At 56.7% G+C, this 15,111-nt stretch overlaps 1 pseudogene; it reads right to left on the reverse strand.

Annotated features, from left to right (window-relative positions):
- Window positions 1-2,678: 2,678 nt before the first annotated feature.
- Window positions 2,679-14,430, reverse strand: LOC114690522 (annotated as a pseudogene).
- Window positions 14,431-15,111: the final 681 nt, after the last annotated feature.

A 15,111-nucleotide genomic window follows, 5' to 3' on the forward strand; every position in this document is an offset into this window, starting at 1 on the left:
TCCCTGCTCTGTTCCAGTCTCCAGAGCATCGAGATCCACCATCTGCCAGAGGCTGGGCCTGGATGTAGCTCTGTGACCAGTGCTTGCTGAGCATGCATAATGCCCCGGGGCCTATCCCCAGCACCATAAAGCAAACAACAAAATCTGGAAGCCAGGACACTCTTCCACCTTTCTTTTTATTTCATGTAAAAGCCCAACTGCCCCCTGGCCTAGAAGGCACCAAACCCAGCCTTAGTCACCTCTGGCTCGCTCTGTCCCAACCCCCACAGGCCCCTGGCTCCCAGACCCCACTCTCTTGCCGCTCCCTTGGGGACTTGCTGCTCTGCCTCTATCACCTCCTCCAGTCATTCTCAAGGTCTTCTAAAGGACACTCTCAGCCACTCTAAGACTGTGGTGGTGATACCTGCCCAGCGTGGGAAATGCATTAATGCCACCAAGCTGAGCACCCAAAACAGATAAAGGGGCAGCACGCTTTAACCTCCAAAGCAAGCGAAGGTATTACCTGCTGAATGCCTAACTCATCACACTTAAGCTGTTTCCAGGGAAATGAACTGGGACCATGGGTAAGGGCAGGATCAGTACAAATTCCAGAGTGGCCTCTGCCACACCAGCAGCTCGAACGCCATGAATGATTTGAAAGTCGACCCTGAACACAAATTATGCTCTGAACACAGACACTGAGAGCTCTGCTGGCCTCTGGGTCAGCCTGTCAGGGACAAGAACGAACAAGGGAGGTGTGTGCAACACGCACCCCCATCAGCCAGCATGGTGTCTGGAGTCACCCCTGAGCTCAGCTCTCTCATTCACAGTGGGAAAGAGAATGAGAATTCGCACGTGAGGCAAATACATAGTGTTCAGTGCAGAGTTCCGAGGTTTTCCAAGAAGCCTGACTTGCACTTATTTCTAGTGTCTTTGCTTAGGCAGAAGTAGCCGAGTCCGGAACCCAGGAATCCATCTACCCTGCTACCCCACGAGATGTGCATTTTCCAGATGTGCCTGCAGGGGCCCCACCGCTGCAGTCCTGAACAATCTATACCCAAGTCAGGCTGTTTGCCAAATGCGACCCTTGAGCAGTTGGAGACTAGTGTTACTTTGTAGATGAAGGGGGATCCCTCCATACACAAAGGTAGCCTCCATCTACCCTGGGATCTGACCCCACGGTGTGCAGCCCAGCACCCAGGGCACTTGTTAGCCTAGAATCCCTCCCTAACGGGTCTGCACAAGCTCACGGATGGAGGCAGCATACGGGTGCTGTAAGCATCCAGGAGCTCAGGGCTTGTCATCCGCATACACAGGCCGCCGGCATCTCAGAGTCTCCAGAAGGAAGGCGGGGAGCTGGGAGATGCTTGAGTGCATCACTGGACACCCGCTCCCCCACTTCGGGATACTTGTGCTACAGCTCCCCTCACAGGCAGTTAGTTACCTTCCCTGACCACCATTTCCCGAAGCCAGGCATCCTCAGGGACACTTCCTGTCCCCGCCCTTAGCCATGTTCCATGTGAAGAGGACCATTGAAAACTTGCCCTCCTGCCCATGGCCTGAGGTAGGGACAGGGTGAGTTGCCTTGACGCAGGTCAGTAACCATCTGTTGACCTGGTTCTCTGGCATCCTGGCATCTCTGGGATGCCTTTCCAGGAACAGTTATGAAGCTGTGCTGACAGTCTCCTTGGGACCGGCAGATCAAGCCGTCTCTAAGGGAGGAGGGTGCGAAACCACAGGGTTTCTGTGGGGGCCCCTGGAGCAACCACAGCTGAAATTTACCATGGCTTGACAAGAGATTCCCAGGCAGAGATGGGTCCCCTCTGCCCCCACCCCAAAACCAGTATGTAGAGCAGGAAAGTGGGTGTGGTGGTGGCTGAGAGCACCAGACAGCAGGGGTCACAAGTCTACCCACTACCTGGGCAGATAACTTGGGTTTTGTCTTCGCACCCTCAGAAGCCCCCTTCACAGGTACTATGGCTCACACCTGTAGTCCCAGCTACTGAGAAGGCCACAGCAGGGTTTCTTTAGGCCAGGAGTCTGAGACTAATCTGAGCGACAAAGCAAGAACCTCTTAAAGCAAGCAACTCCTTTCCTAGCTCTGCCTCAAAGACGCAGGGCCTATGCATCCTTGGGCTGGGCCTGTGGCTCAGCTCGGAGGGCTGGAGTCACACAGCTCCTCCCTTGTGTCTCACAAGTCACCAGTGTGCTCTGGGCTTTGCGCACCATGGCAACCTCAACAGGCAACTGTCCGAGGCTGGAGCGAAAGGAGGCATGACTGTTTGTCTGTGCATAAGAGGCTGAGTTTTACTCTGGGCCTGCCCTCCAGCGGCGTGGCAGCACCCCGAACAGAATGGACCATCTCATCATTGTTCCCACACTGGCGACCACGTCCACAAAGCTCGCTCCTGCCTCGCCTCCCCTTGCAAAAGTCCAATGCTCTACACCTCAGGGCTGGGTGCAATCACACCAGTGTCTTTTTATTGGACCTTTCATGGCCAACCTGGATGCCTTGAGCTACACTATCTAGCTCCTTAGCCTTTCGGTCCTCTTGACCTCTGTGGAGGGAGAGAATACTAGCTCAGGTACTTTCGTGATTTTCGCCACAACTTGGTCCCTGGGCTTTGGGCTCTGGCTGATTCATTAAGACAAGCCTGTTGCCTCCCCCCGTCTGTGCCAGGGGAGGATACAGACTCGGGAGGCTGACTGGCCTGGGAGTTCTAGGCAGTGGGCTCTGGCCTGAGGTTTCCCGGCAGCACCTGGCCTTTTGAGGCCCCATCAGATCCTCACAGCACACACAGCACAAGAGGCTCCAACCTACAGCTTGGTGTTGAGGTGGAAGAAGTGGGGTGCCGCGTAGGTTGTGACGGGTGGCACGGGCCAGGCAGATGAAGCTGGACCCAGTCTGTTGCGGAGGACGGTGTCATAGGACGTGGGAGGGAAATGCATCAGGCTGGCAGCCATGGGCGAGGGCCTGTGGTAGCCAGGAGATGGGCTGGAAAGCTGGGATGACCAGGGACTGAAGGGGAGTGTGGCCTGGCCCTTCAGAGGTCCGGGCTACCGGTGAAGTTCAGAGGACATCGCAGCATGGTGCCCCTGTAGGCATCTGGAGGAGGGGACCCAGGGCCGGGCCCAGTAGACAGGACACAGACAAGCCAGGTGCTGCAGGCTTGCCCCCACACTCCTTGGCATCCACCTCCTTCAGGAAGGGAGACACTGCTCTCAGTTCTTGCCACCGTGAGCAAAGCCCTCCTCTTCCAAGTTGCGCTTGTGGCCAAGGCCTGGGCTCCTGGGGAGCGGGGGTGGGGCTCCAGGGCTCTCAGCAGGGACTTGGCCATCGGGGACACCCAGCAGGCTTTGGGTTGGGTAGAAACTTCTTTTCTGGAGCTGCCTTTCTGGAACGCGGAGGGGCGGCTGGCATCCCCTCCCCACACCAGCTGGGGCTCCTTGGTCGACAGCCCTTCCTCTTTCCCAGGCGGTTCCACAGCACCCTGTCTTTGAGGCCAGAGAAGAAGTCCCTGGGGTGTTGACTGACAGGCTTCAGCACCTCGGTGGGGTAGCATGAAAACAGCCTGAGAAAGTGGGGGCTGCCGGGCAGGGCCCCTCCTGCACCTCCACCTTGGTGCTGCCACCGGGGGCCTGCAATCCTTCCTGTGGGGTTAGCTGGTGGCGTTCAGAGTCCTCAGCCGGCTCCTTTAGGTTCTGGGACTTTCCTGAAGGTCCCGCTGGGGCTCCGTGCTCCATGGCGACAGCCCTCTTCACGGCACTGCAAGGCCTCTGCCTTGCTGACCTGGGCCAGGAGTTTCTTCTTGGCAGTGGGGACATGATGCCATGCGCCCCTTTGCAGTAAAAGCTGGACAAGAGCCGCTTGTAGGCCTCAGGCAGCCACTGGCACCCATGAATGGCAAAGAGGGCCGGATGTTGGGCCTAGCTGTTCTATACTATCCCTTGAAGGTCCCTGGCTGGGAAGCTGTGTCAAGCCAGCCGCATCTGATTTGGTCTTTCCCGGTGTGGTCTGGAATGAGAAAAGGCCTTGTCTTAGAGTTGCGTGCAGGACGGTACATCTAACCCAGAGACCCGGGAGCAGCAGGCCCTCAGAGGGCACCAGCAGCGCCCCTTCGCCCTTTAGCAACACCTTTGGTCAAAAGTTTTCCAAGGTGCCCCGTCCCAAGCAGATGGAGCTAGTCTCCCGGCAATCCCAGCATCGGGTCCTGTGAGCAGGTGTCAGCCGGTCTTCAGAGGGACCCGAAGTTCAGCCCGCTCCTGCCCTAGCCGCAGGTTCCCAGCATGCCAAGCAGGAGTCAGCCGCCCTGGCAGAGCAGGCGTGGGAGCTGTGACAGCCACCTCCTCTGCTCCGCGCTTACCTGGTCCACGTGCCTCTCTGGGTCCTTGGCTTCTTTGGCTTCTCAGTGGTCCGTCATCCCCCTCAGCTCCTTGGCCATCTTGTATTGCTTCCTGGGCTTGGCAGGGGGCAGTGGCTTGTCATCCTCCCCTTCAGGTGCCGCACGTATGGGAGGACCAGCCTGGGAAGAGCCAGTGCGTCCACCAGAAGCCTAAGCAGCGGCTCTTCACAGCTGGCCTCGGCTAGGCTTCCTTTAAGCCCCTCTGGCTCCTCACCACCAGAGCTCCTGCGGTCTCCAAAGCGGGCTGCGCCTTCCGCAGTGCGCACGCGCGGCACGCCACGCCACGGCTCTTCCTCATCTCGCGGAAGATCCCACCCCAACCGTGACAAGGACACGCTTGTGGCAAACACACTCTGCCCCCCACACTCCCAACACAAACAGCACATCCGTCAACTGACTGTCTTTGCGCCTTACTCCCAGCGCACACCCACTAAGACCCCGGAAGGGGAAGGCCTAGGTGTGCAGCGCCCCATGGGGTACCCGTACCTCTCGTAGTGGCGGCGTGTGCACGTGGCCGCACTGGTGCTGCCTGGACTGCCCCCCCAGCTCGTCATACACGTTCTTCCAGAGACGGCGGCCCGTCACCTGAAGACACCAGACAGGATAGGCAATGGGTAGGTAGGTACTCTCTGGCCACGGGACCCTCTCTGCTCCAGTTTCCCCTTGCAGAGACGTGGGGAGAGCTGAATTTGGGGGTTCCTTCTCAGCCATGGGCAGGATGCTGGAGAAGGTTACTAGTGCCCACCGGCTCTCCCTTCCGGGGGCTCCCTGAGTGCTAGGCAGAGCGGGTTTTGGGGTAGGGGAAGGTGGAACAGATAGGTGTGGGAAGAAAGCTGCTTTAGGGATGCAAAGTACTCGGTCCCTCCTCCCACAGCACGCAGGCTGGACCTGGGCATTCTGATCTTCCTCATGTCTGCAGGCCAGGAAGCCCTGCTGAGCGAGCACCCTGCTCCCGAGCTCCTGCTAGGGCATGGCTGAGGCTGGAGACCAGCAAGGATCTGGAGATCCCTTCCTTACCAGTTCGTAAGCCCCCAGCTTCTCCACGGCCTTGTAAATCTTCCACAGGTTAACTGAAGGAGAGAGGCAAGACAGCCTGTCAGCCTCTGCAACCCACACACTCCCAGAGGAGACCACTGTTATGGACGGGGCAGGCTGGTCAAGAGGATGGGAACCCAACTCCACCCCTTGCCTTCAGGGAGGTATCCTTCTTACAGGCACCCCCTGTAGGCGGGAGGCATCCAGGGTCACCTGGATCAGAGGTGCCTTGCCTGTTGTCCTATCTGGGAAGATCCCGACGGTCCCCCTAAATCTACCCCCACTCCCATACTACCCCTCCCCCTGGGACGCACTCTGCTGAAGCCAAGATGGGTACCTCTCGATGGGTGTGTGCCGCTCCTTCATGAATTTGTAGAGGCTGACCAGGAAGGCCTGCTCCTCCTCCCGCTCCTCGCCTGCCTCAGGAGAGTCCTGGGGAGAGAGCAGGAGGCATGGATGGGACCCATTGATGGGCAGCTGGGCACCGGGAACCACACGGCTGTGCGAAGGAGTAAGTGCCTAGGTCCCGGCCATAGGCTACCTGGAGCACCCAGCCTCCTGTCCTGGGTCCCACAAGGGCAACTATGAGCTTGGGGCCCAGGCTCAGGTCAAGGGCTGGAATCTAGAACTCCAGAGTGCTGACGGACAAGGCCTAGAAGTGGCCACGGGGCAGCCCTGCGACCTCCAGGCCAGGTATCTCTTGCTTTGATCTGTTTTATCCATCTTAGTTCCTGGAAGGCAGGCTTAAGTGTCCCTAAAGCCCTACAGCAGAAGGCACTCATGCTTCCTGGTGCCAGGGGGCCTCAGTTCCCTGAGCCAACAGCCTGCAGCTCCCCCTTATCAGCTTGGTGGACAGGTGGATTATCTCCCCCCTGCCTCCCAAGACAGGATTTCTTGTGTGTAGCCCTGGTTGTCCTGGAACTCACTCTGTAGACCAGGCTGGCCTCAACTCACAGAGATCCACCTGCCTCTGCCTCCCAAGTCCTAGGATTAAAGGCGTGCGCCACTACGGCCTGGTTTGGGAATTATATATATATTTTTAAACACCGCAGACTCGTGTTTGATGGCTTTGTGACCAGAGCCCAGGTTGTCTGATTTGCAGAGAGTTTCTGCCCCGAAACTGGGTGATGTCCCGCCTCGCCTAGCATCCAGATCCTGCATCTTCCAATGCGGGGGGGGGGGGGGGGAGGGCACACAGCTCTGCAGCATGAGGCAGAGGCCTGTCTCCCTCTCAGAGCTCAGGGTATCTCAGCTTCCCGGGAGGCTGCACCCAGCAAGGAAGAGGTCCAAACTCACCTCCAGCTGGACGGGGCTCTGGCTCCTGCTCTGCTCACCATCGGGCTTGGGGACACAGGGAGCTCTAGGAGGTCACCCTCTTCTGCCTGCTCCCTTTTCCCTTTGGCAGGCGGTGCTGCTGGGAGAGAGGAACAAATGCGGAGAGGGCAGGTGAGATGCGGGTAGGAGGAAGGGGGAGGGGAGTTGAGGAATGGTCCCCTCACATCAGTCAGAGAAGGGGTGAGTGCTCATAGTCCTTCCAGAGTGCCTCTGCTGGCCAGTCTTGGTACACACTCGAGCTGTTCCTGTAAACACCACACACACACACACACACACACACACACACACACACACACACACACACACACGCTCACCCTGCTTGGCAGCCACTTCCTTTTCTTTCCTCTGTTCTAGCCACACTCCTACATTTCTGCAGGAAAACCCTCATCATTATTGTCCAGAACCAAGTCAGAAGGATGTGGGTAGGGTGTGTTTCAGGGACAGTCTCTTAAACCTGCCCGTGTTCAGGTAGCAAGCCTTACAGTAAGCAGCTCAGCTGAATGCTGTCAGGCTTCATCTACGAGTCCCTCACCACAATTGTCCCTGTGTAGCAAGGCTCTTAATGGCTGTTCAAATGAGCTATCATCCCTACTCTGGCTGGCTTTCTCAGCACCAGCTAACTCCAGCACTGTGAGTTCTTCCCTTTCTTTCGTAAAAAAATTTTTTTTCTTAAGATTATTCATTATGTATACTGTATACAGTGTTTTGCCTGCATGTATGCCTGCAGGCAGAAGAGGGCGCCAGATCCCATTACAGATGGTTGAGAGCCACCATGTGGTCTGGTAGAGCAGTCTGTGCTCTTAGCCTCTGAGCCATCTCTCCGGCCTGTCTTCCCTTTCTTGTCTGGTAATGACTGGACTGCAATTCCCCACACCTTGTGAGGCCTCTGGCCCTTTCAAGACACGTGCCAGGTAAAGGAGAACGGCCTGCGAGAAGCCCCACGACGCACGCACGCACGCACGGCACGCACGACACTGTTTAGAGAAGCTCTGCTGGGCAGGAGGTTGTAAAAGCGCCACAGAGAGGCCACCCAGGTGATGAGGCAGGTCTGGCATCAGATTTGGAACCAAATCTTTTAATTAATTAAGAGGGCAGTGTCTCACTGCGGAGCTGGCTGGCCTAAAACATGCAGGAATCCTCCTGCCTCTGCCTCCGGAAGGATAGGTAGGGTTCCAGGCACGTGCTACCAGGCCCACTAAAAGGGAACTTGTTTTTGTTCTCATTTTATGAGACAGGGGCTTATGTAGCCCGGACTGCAGTCTGCTATGTAGCTGAGAATGGTCTTGAATCCGTGGTCCTTCTGCGTCTGTCTCTCTGATGCTGCAATTATGGGATGTGCCAGCACACCTGGCCTAGATGCTCACCTCTTCTGCTAATCTGTTCTCTTGTGGTTTGGAGGATGGAGCTGAGGGCCTGGTACATTCTACAAAGACATGTTTTTCTTTGTGTGTTGTGGGGGGGTGTTTCAAGACAGGGTTTCTCTGTGTAGCTTTGCGCCTTTCCTGGAGCTCACTTTGTAGCCCAGGCTGGCCTCGAACTCACAGAGATCTGTCTGCCTCTGCTCCCGAGTGCTGGGATTAAAGGCGTGCGCCACCGCTGCCGACGCAGACGTGTTTTAAAATCATTTGGGGGCTGGGGGGTAGCATACAAAGAAATCGATTTTACTGGTGGCATTTCACACATTTCGTTGTGCTTTATTCTTATCTTCCAGCCCACCAAGCACTTTCCTCGGGTTTTGAAATGGTCTCGCAATGTAGCCAGGCTGGCCTTGAGCCCGGCCTCTACCTGCAAAGTGATCGCAGGCATGAGCCACGCACCGACCGACGACAACTTTCCCCTTTCTGTTTGCTAGCCCGGTACAACGGGACCAACTCTTGGTTTGCTCCAGCTCGAGAACCCTTATTGCTGGAAGCTGGGAGATTTTTTTCCTATCAGCACAGGCAAAGAAGAATCTCCTTGAGGACACTGGTCCCACAGCCACGTGACCCAGAGGACCCGCTGTCAGGATGTTCAGCTCTGGAAGGCCCTCCCTCTGACAGGTCACACAGGTGCAGCCATTCATGTCTATGTCTGCTCACATGGACGGGCCCCTGCCTCTGGGTCCCTGCCTCTGCAGGTGCATTCTCTCATTTAGTCCCAGGAGGGATCCCATTTTAAAGACGGGGACGCTGAAGCAGAGATGTCACTAGGCTAAGCATTTTCCTAGGGCACCAGAACTCAAGACAAAGTCTGACCGTTGGTTCAATGGCTTGCTGTGATTACTGTCCTCACGGAGCGTCCAAATAAGCTCTCAGGGACGTTCATCTTAACACCTTGCCGGGTCTAAAGAGACTCGGGTACTGTCTCAGACAGCTCCAGACATCAGATTCATGGCCAGTCTCCAGAAATCTCAGGGGCTGACAACTGCCTCCCTTTTCTACCACGTTCTCTGAAACTCCATGCCTCGGTCTTTGCTTCTGGACAGGGAGGAAAAGGCTCTGAGGGGTCCTTTGTCACCTCTGGGTGAATCTCAAGTCTGATAACCAGAAACACGTCTTGCTCTAGCCTCCTCCAGCCTGAGGCCTCTTCGCGCTCCTGTCTCCCTTCCAGATGCTCCTGAGATCCTGGGCACCGGCCGCAGGGACTCTCCATCTATCCCTTGTGTGACCTGGGCTTCTGCTGCTAACGAATTAGCATGGCACGGCCCCTGGATCTCAAAAAAATAACACAGTTGGACCATGACAAACCCCTGGAAGCCCTTCAAAGACAGATGCTTATGGCCTTGAGTGGGGCTTCATTAGAATGGAAAGTTCCCAGGGATCCCAGCGGGCTGCGGGTGAACAGCCACCAGGAGACGATCCTAGCCCAAAGCTGCTCCGTTCAGTTCCGCTATCTGTAGGCTCCTCAGGGAAAATCTCCTGGAGTAGGGCACTCAGGTTACCTGGAAAGGAAGTTGCCAATCCAAGCTGTTTGGCCCCAAATGGGAAAGGGATCATAGATCCCACCCTGAGCCACAAAGGGAAATACTTTCTTTATCACTGTGTCCTGAGTCCCAAATGAACTTGGTGTCCATTCTCTCTTGGCCAGGACACTCTCTCTGTCCCTGGCAGGACCTTCTGGCCTGACTTCTGCCGCTTTAGATGAGGAGGCAGGGTACCCTCTGTCCCGTCCCTGACAGTCTTAACCCTCATTTCCCAATCACCTTAAGATATGGGTTCCAGGGAAATCATCTGTAGGAAAGGCTCTGCTGTGAAACCCACAACCACAGATTTAGACAGTGCCCCGGCCTGCCTGGCTCCAGAAACTCCTGGTTTAAGCATGAAGTAGCAGGCTGGGTCCCACCTCTGGCTCTACAGGGGGTGGGAAGGGTCTGGTGGCCCAGGATCACCCTGCCTGTAAGACAGGAGAACCCCACCTTTCCCTATTTGACTGCTGCTACCACCATCCAAGTCTTCATCTACATCAGAGCGCGTGTGTAAGATCCCTTCGGCCGGTGCCTTCGATGTCCCATTCTTGAGTTGAGAAGAGGACCAATTATTTTAAAAAGACAGCCTGCTTTCCACAATATCATCCAGACAGGAAACAATAATGATAATGGGATTGATGTTTCCTTGCAGCGCATCGAAACTCTCTTCTGGTGTGACATGTGAGGTGTGGGGTGTGAGGTAGGGTCTACCCATGTTTTCCTGCGCTGGGCAGTATGTGCCAGTGCTGGTGGAGTAAGCCCCTGGGCAGTGAATGAAATGCTGCTCTCTCCCACAGCCTCACACTTGACAGAAGCATGCCTGGGGGCGTTCCTAGACCTTCTGTTCTGTTCCTCTCACTGTGGAGTGCTGGCATCCATGTGCGGTTTTCATTCTGGTAGCTTTATGAATGACCCTTTCACGGGGGGTTGCAGATCAGATACCCTGCTATCAGATCGTCACGTCACCATTCACAACAGTAGCAGAATCAGTTATGAAGTAACAACGAAAGTAATTTTATGGTTGGGATGGCAGGGCTTCCCTCCACAGCTCCTTGGGCTCCTTTCTCCCGAGATACACGAGATCAGGGTGTGATGGTGTCCCTCTCTAGGCATCAGGTAGGAGGAGAAGGGTACAGCAAAGAGAGCTACCTCAGTCCCTCCTGGGTTATGACTGACTGCTGCTCAATTCCAAGGATGTGTCTGAGGCAGATCCGCCTCTAAACTACAGCACTAAATGCCAGTGTCAGCCTCTCTTCCAATCAGAGCAAGCTTGCCAACGTCGGTGTGTCTTCAAGCCACGCCCCGTTTCCCTTTCTGCGCTGGCTGCGGCTCACCAAAGCTGATCTCCTCGGGGCTGCCTGGGGCTGGACATCTAACACAAGCCTTACTGAATCTTCCTCCTTTTTAACAGATGTCATGCCTGAGGCTCCGAGAGGTTGGACACCTTGCCTCAGGGTCACACGCACACTTTTCCAGTGGCAAAGCTGAGATTCCAAACTTCACAACTGCGCCAAGACCCTGAGCCTAAGATCTAGAGCTTTGTGAGGAGGACGGGGAGACCTTCGGCTTTCTCATCTAAGCTCGGAGGGTAGAAACTTACCCACATTGCCTGAGTGGATCTGTATAGCCCCACTTCGCTAATAAGAAGAGGTCAGTGTGGACAACTGAGCTAACCAACCCAGAATAGGAAGGGGCGAAGAATCTCCCAGGGCCCCATCATTGCAATACAGGGTACCACCTTTAAGGAAAGAAAAGCACTAGACACTACTGAGAATCCCTGAAGAAGTGGGACCATGCTGTCTGGGTAGACAAAGGCTCCGGGTAAAAGCAGGGAGATGAAGATGGTGAGGGACACCCCGCAGAGGAGTCGTGAGGCGGTGGGACCGTGAAGAGCTAGCGGGAGGCCCCTGTAAGCCCGCCCCCTCCCCACCCTGCCAGCCAGTGAGCTGAGATCAGACGGACTGTGCAGGGTGATCTAGTACCACACGGATGCCTCTCCGCTTCGTTTATGTGTTTGCTCGGGACGGGGTCTGTCTATGCAGCCCGGGCTGGCCTCGAACTGAACGGTTCTCTGGATCAGACCTCCCAGGGTTGGGACTATAGGCATGCACCACCATGCCGTGCTGGGTGCCTCTTTCACCACCTCCATCACCGCTTCTGTAGCTCTGTCCCCTCATCTCTGTAAGATGGGGGTGCTAGGCTCAACGCCCGGGAGTCTAAGCTGAGGAAAGCAAGCAACGCGGCTTCCCCTAGAAGTCACGGTTGAAAGTGTGCACACACCCTCGCTGACACCTGCCTGATCCCCACGGTTATCTGACTCCCCCGAGGGTGCTCCCGAAGTATGCGGGATGAACACAACTCGATCTGAGAACCCTGATGCTCAAGAGGGCGAGTGTTCCAGGCCGCCACACCTCCCGTGAGCTGCCAGGCTCGCTAGGCGTGGGCACCACTTTCCTCCTCTCTCTCTTTCATTTGCCTACCCCAGTCACCCTCCGTGTGATGGGGAGGAAGTGACACTTCCTTTCATGAAAACTCACTGACTGGGAACACAACGACGTCAATTACAACAATAAAGGCAAGAGCAACCTCAATAACAACCCGGCAGACACGGCCCCGCCCCCTTGCCTGAGGTGGTTGGCTTAAGTTTCTCTGAGCTCAAGCTGGAGCGGAAACAAAGACAGCCTTTGAAGCGGGTCAGTCCACTCCGTGGCCCAGAAGCCGGCTGGCTGCCTGGCATTCTCCTTGGGCATGCTCCAGTGGGCAGTTTGGGGATGGGGCGGGGTGGGGTTTGGGGGTGGGAGCGTCCTGTCAAGAGCCAGCCTTGAGGACAGCTGGACAGGAGTCTTGAGGATCCAGGGCCCAGAACCAGGCACAGCCTAGCCTTCTCTGCCAGGGAAGGGAGAGGTGAGCCCTGTTAGTGGCTAGAGACAAGAGGAGAGCCCTCAGAGGTCCATAAAGGCACAGCGGGGGGTGTAGCGGCTCCAGGTATGAGATTCCAGCCTCTCGGGCTACCCAGCTCTGGACTAGCCTAAGAGACCTCTCTACTCCTGGAAGGACTGAGTCCCAGGGCCCCGCCCCTCTGTCCATAGGTTTGGTGAAAACAGAGCCCTATATATGGATCGTTTCCGGTTTTCCCACCCACCTAGGCAGAAACAAGCTCAGGGAGGTGACTCAACCGTGGAGGTAGAACCCCTACACAGGGTACTTCCCTACCTCACCACGTTTCCACTCTCGTACCCTCACCCCAGCACAGCGCCTGCTACCCTAGTCCAAGAGGAACGGAGGAGACCATGGCAGATCAGCTTCCCACCTAGGGCAACAGAGGCCACCAGGGAAGGAGAGAAGAGCAAGGGTCTTGGAAGCCTGGCCCTCACTCACTATCTATCAGACCTGAGCCCATCTCTGTACCTCAGTTTCTCTGACTGTAATAAAAGGCCAACGGAGGGGTGATTCTAAGGCCCATTCTGCCCCCCCCCCCCCCCCCCGTCACTTCAAATTCTAGGCCAAGCAGTTAGTTTGGACTCCGTAACTGCTGTGGAGACCAGACCTCTAGCTAACATCACCCACCCTCCCCTGCCCTGGCATCCTGTTTAGGCATGGAGACCCTGAGATGGTGCATCAGTTCCCAACAGTGCCCACGGGGTGGGGCCAGGAACACCTGTTCCCCTTCCCTCCTTTGGCTGCTGTGACCCTCCTCTGAAACAAGACTGCGAACACGGAGATGCAGGCCAGGGCAGTACAACTTGGATGAATGTGAGGCCTTCCAGGCCCAGGGTTGGCAACCCCACTGTGCCTGTGGGCCAGGGTGTGGAGTGTGACCCCAGCCAGGGTAGGACGCCTGGGCAGTGTGGAGGGGTCACACATGCAGTGGCGTGGCTGTGTCCCTAGCTCGAGCTTGGGAGCAAAGCCAAACTTGTTCGTGGCACTCTGGCAGCCTGCCCTTCTACCCTCTCTCCACGAATCACCCCCAGCCCAGGGCCACCACCCCGTCTGTCCCTCTGGAGAGACCCGAGGGAAGAGAGGAAAAGTCAGAGGATCAGGCGAGTAAAAAGAAGCCGTCTTTCCTGCCAGGGGCTGGAAAGAAGAGTAAGAGAGAAAACAAAAAGAAAGGGGAAGAGGAGAGAGAAGAGATGGAGTGGGGGACCTGAAGCCTGTGACCGTCAACCCATCAGCACGTCCCTGGGCAGAAAGAGGAACCGTTGATTCTTCAAAGCGCATTGAGCAAGTTCTTCAAAACCCGGCGCAGTCACTTTCAGGAATCGCGGCCGCAGTGGGAAGCTCGGCGCGCGCGCGACCCCGGCGCCTCCGGTTCTGAGAAGCGCTGGGCTGGCACGGGGCAGGGAGGGGCCCGCGGCCGAGAAGCTGCCGCCGCCGCCGCTGCTGCTGACAGCTGTCACAACAAATGGGCCCAGGGCCGCTTGAGATTGAAACCGCAGCAGGAAGTGTGGGCGGCTCAGAGAATTTCAGTCCAGAGCCGGAGAGGAGAGTTTCGAGATAAACGCCTGGGAAGCCCCTGGCCGCCCCGACTTCCCACGAGAAGGGAGCACACAAGACACCCGAGTTGCCCCCCGCGGGTCGCGATCGCTCCGGGTCCCCAGCCCTCCGACCCCGGCGCCGCCCGCGAGCCGCTTACCCATGGCCCAGCGAGATCGCGCGTGGCCAACCGGAGACCCTCGACGAGCGGAGCCGTCCAGTCCCTGCGCTCTCGGCGCGACTGACTCGCGCTGCGGCTGGACTGCCGCCTCCCCCGAGGTCCCGCCCCTGGACCCGCCCCTCCGCGCTCTGGGCTCCCATTGGTGAATCCTATCTTCTAGGGCGGGGCGGACTCCGCCCCTTGAGCCCGAGGATGTCTGGAAGTTGTAGTGTGCGTCCACTTTCCAGCGAGGGGTTCATGCCGGACATTCAAGAATCACGGCCGCCCCGGGTCTGTTTGTTTCCCTGGAGGCCGAACTAGAGTCATAGAAAACTGCCCGCTCTCTGCAGCGTGCCAAAGACTGGGTGGGGTTAAACCAAGTGCTTCTGACTTGGACCTGAAGTGGTCCTGGCCAGTTCCATCTTATCCAGCTTTACATAGAGAGGTGAGTACTGTTAACCTACCAGGGGCCAGTCTAGAAAGTCCATGGTCCAGGCTTAATGTCCTAGGTCTGCCTGTAGTGCCCATGCCCACATATGTCATGTAGAGTGACAGCCACAAGCTGAACTGTGCAAAGAGGAAGTGAGGGAGATGAGGGTGTTAGGTTTATGGTGAGTGGGGACAAGACAAGGCAGAGCAGTCAGTTGGACCTGTGTGGGTTATAGAAGATGAAGCTGAGACTCGAGAATTAAAAACAGAAAGCCTCGCCAGGCGGTGGTGGCGCACGCCTTTAATCCTAGCACTCGGAGGCAGAGGCAGGCGGATCTCTGTGAGATCGAGGC

The sequence above is a fragment of the Peromyscus leucopus genome, unplaced genomic scaffold (assembly GCF_004664715.2).
Source record: "Peromyscus leucopus breed LL Stock unplaced genomic scaffold, UCI_PerLeu_2.1 scaffold_150, whole genome shotgun sequence".
Lineage (NCBI taxonomy): Eukaryota > Metazoa > Chordata > Mammalia > Rodentia > Cricetidae > Peromyscus > Peromyscus leucopus.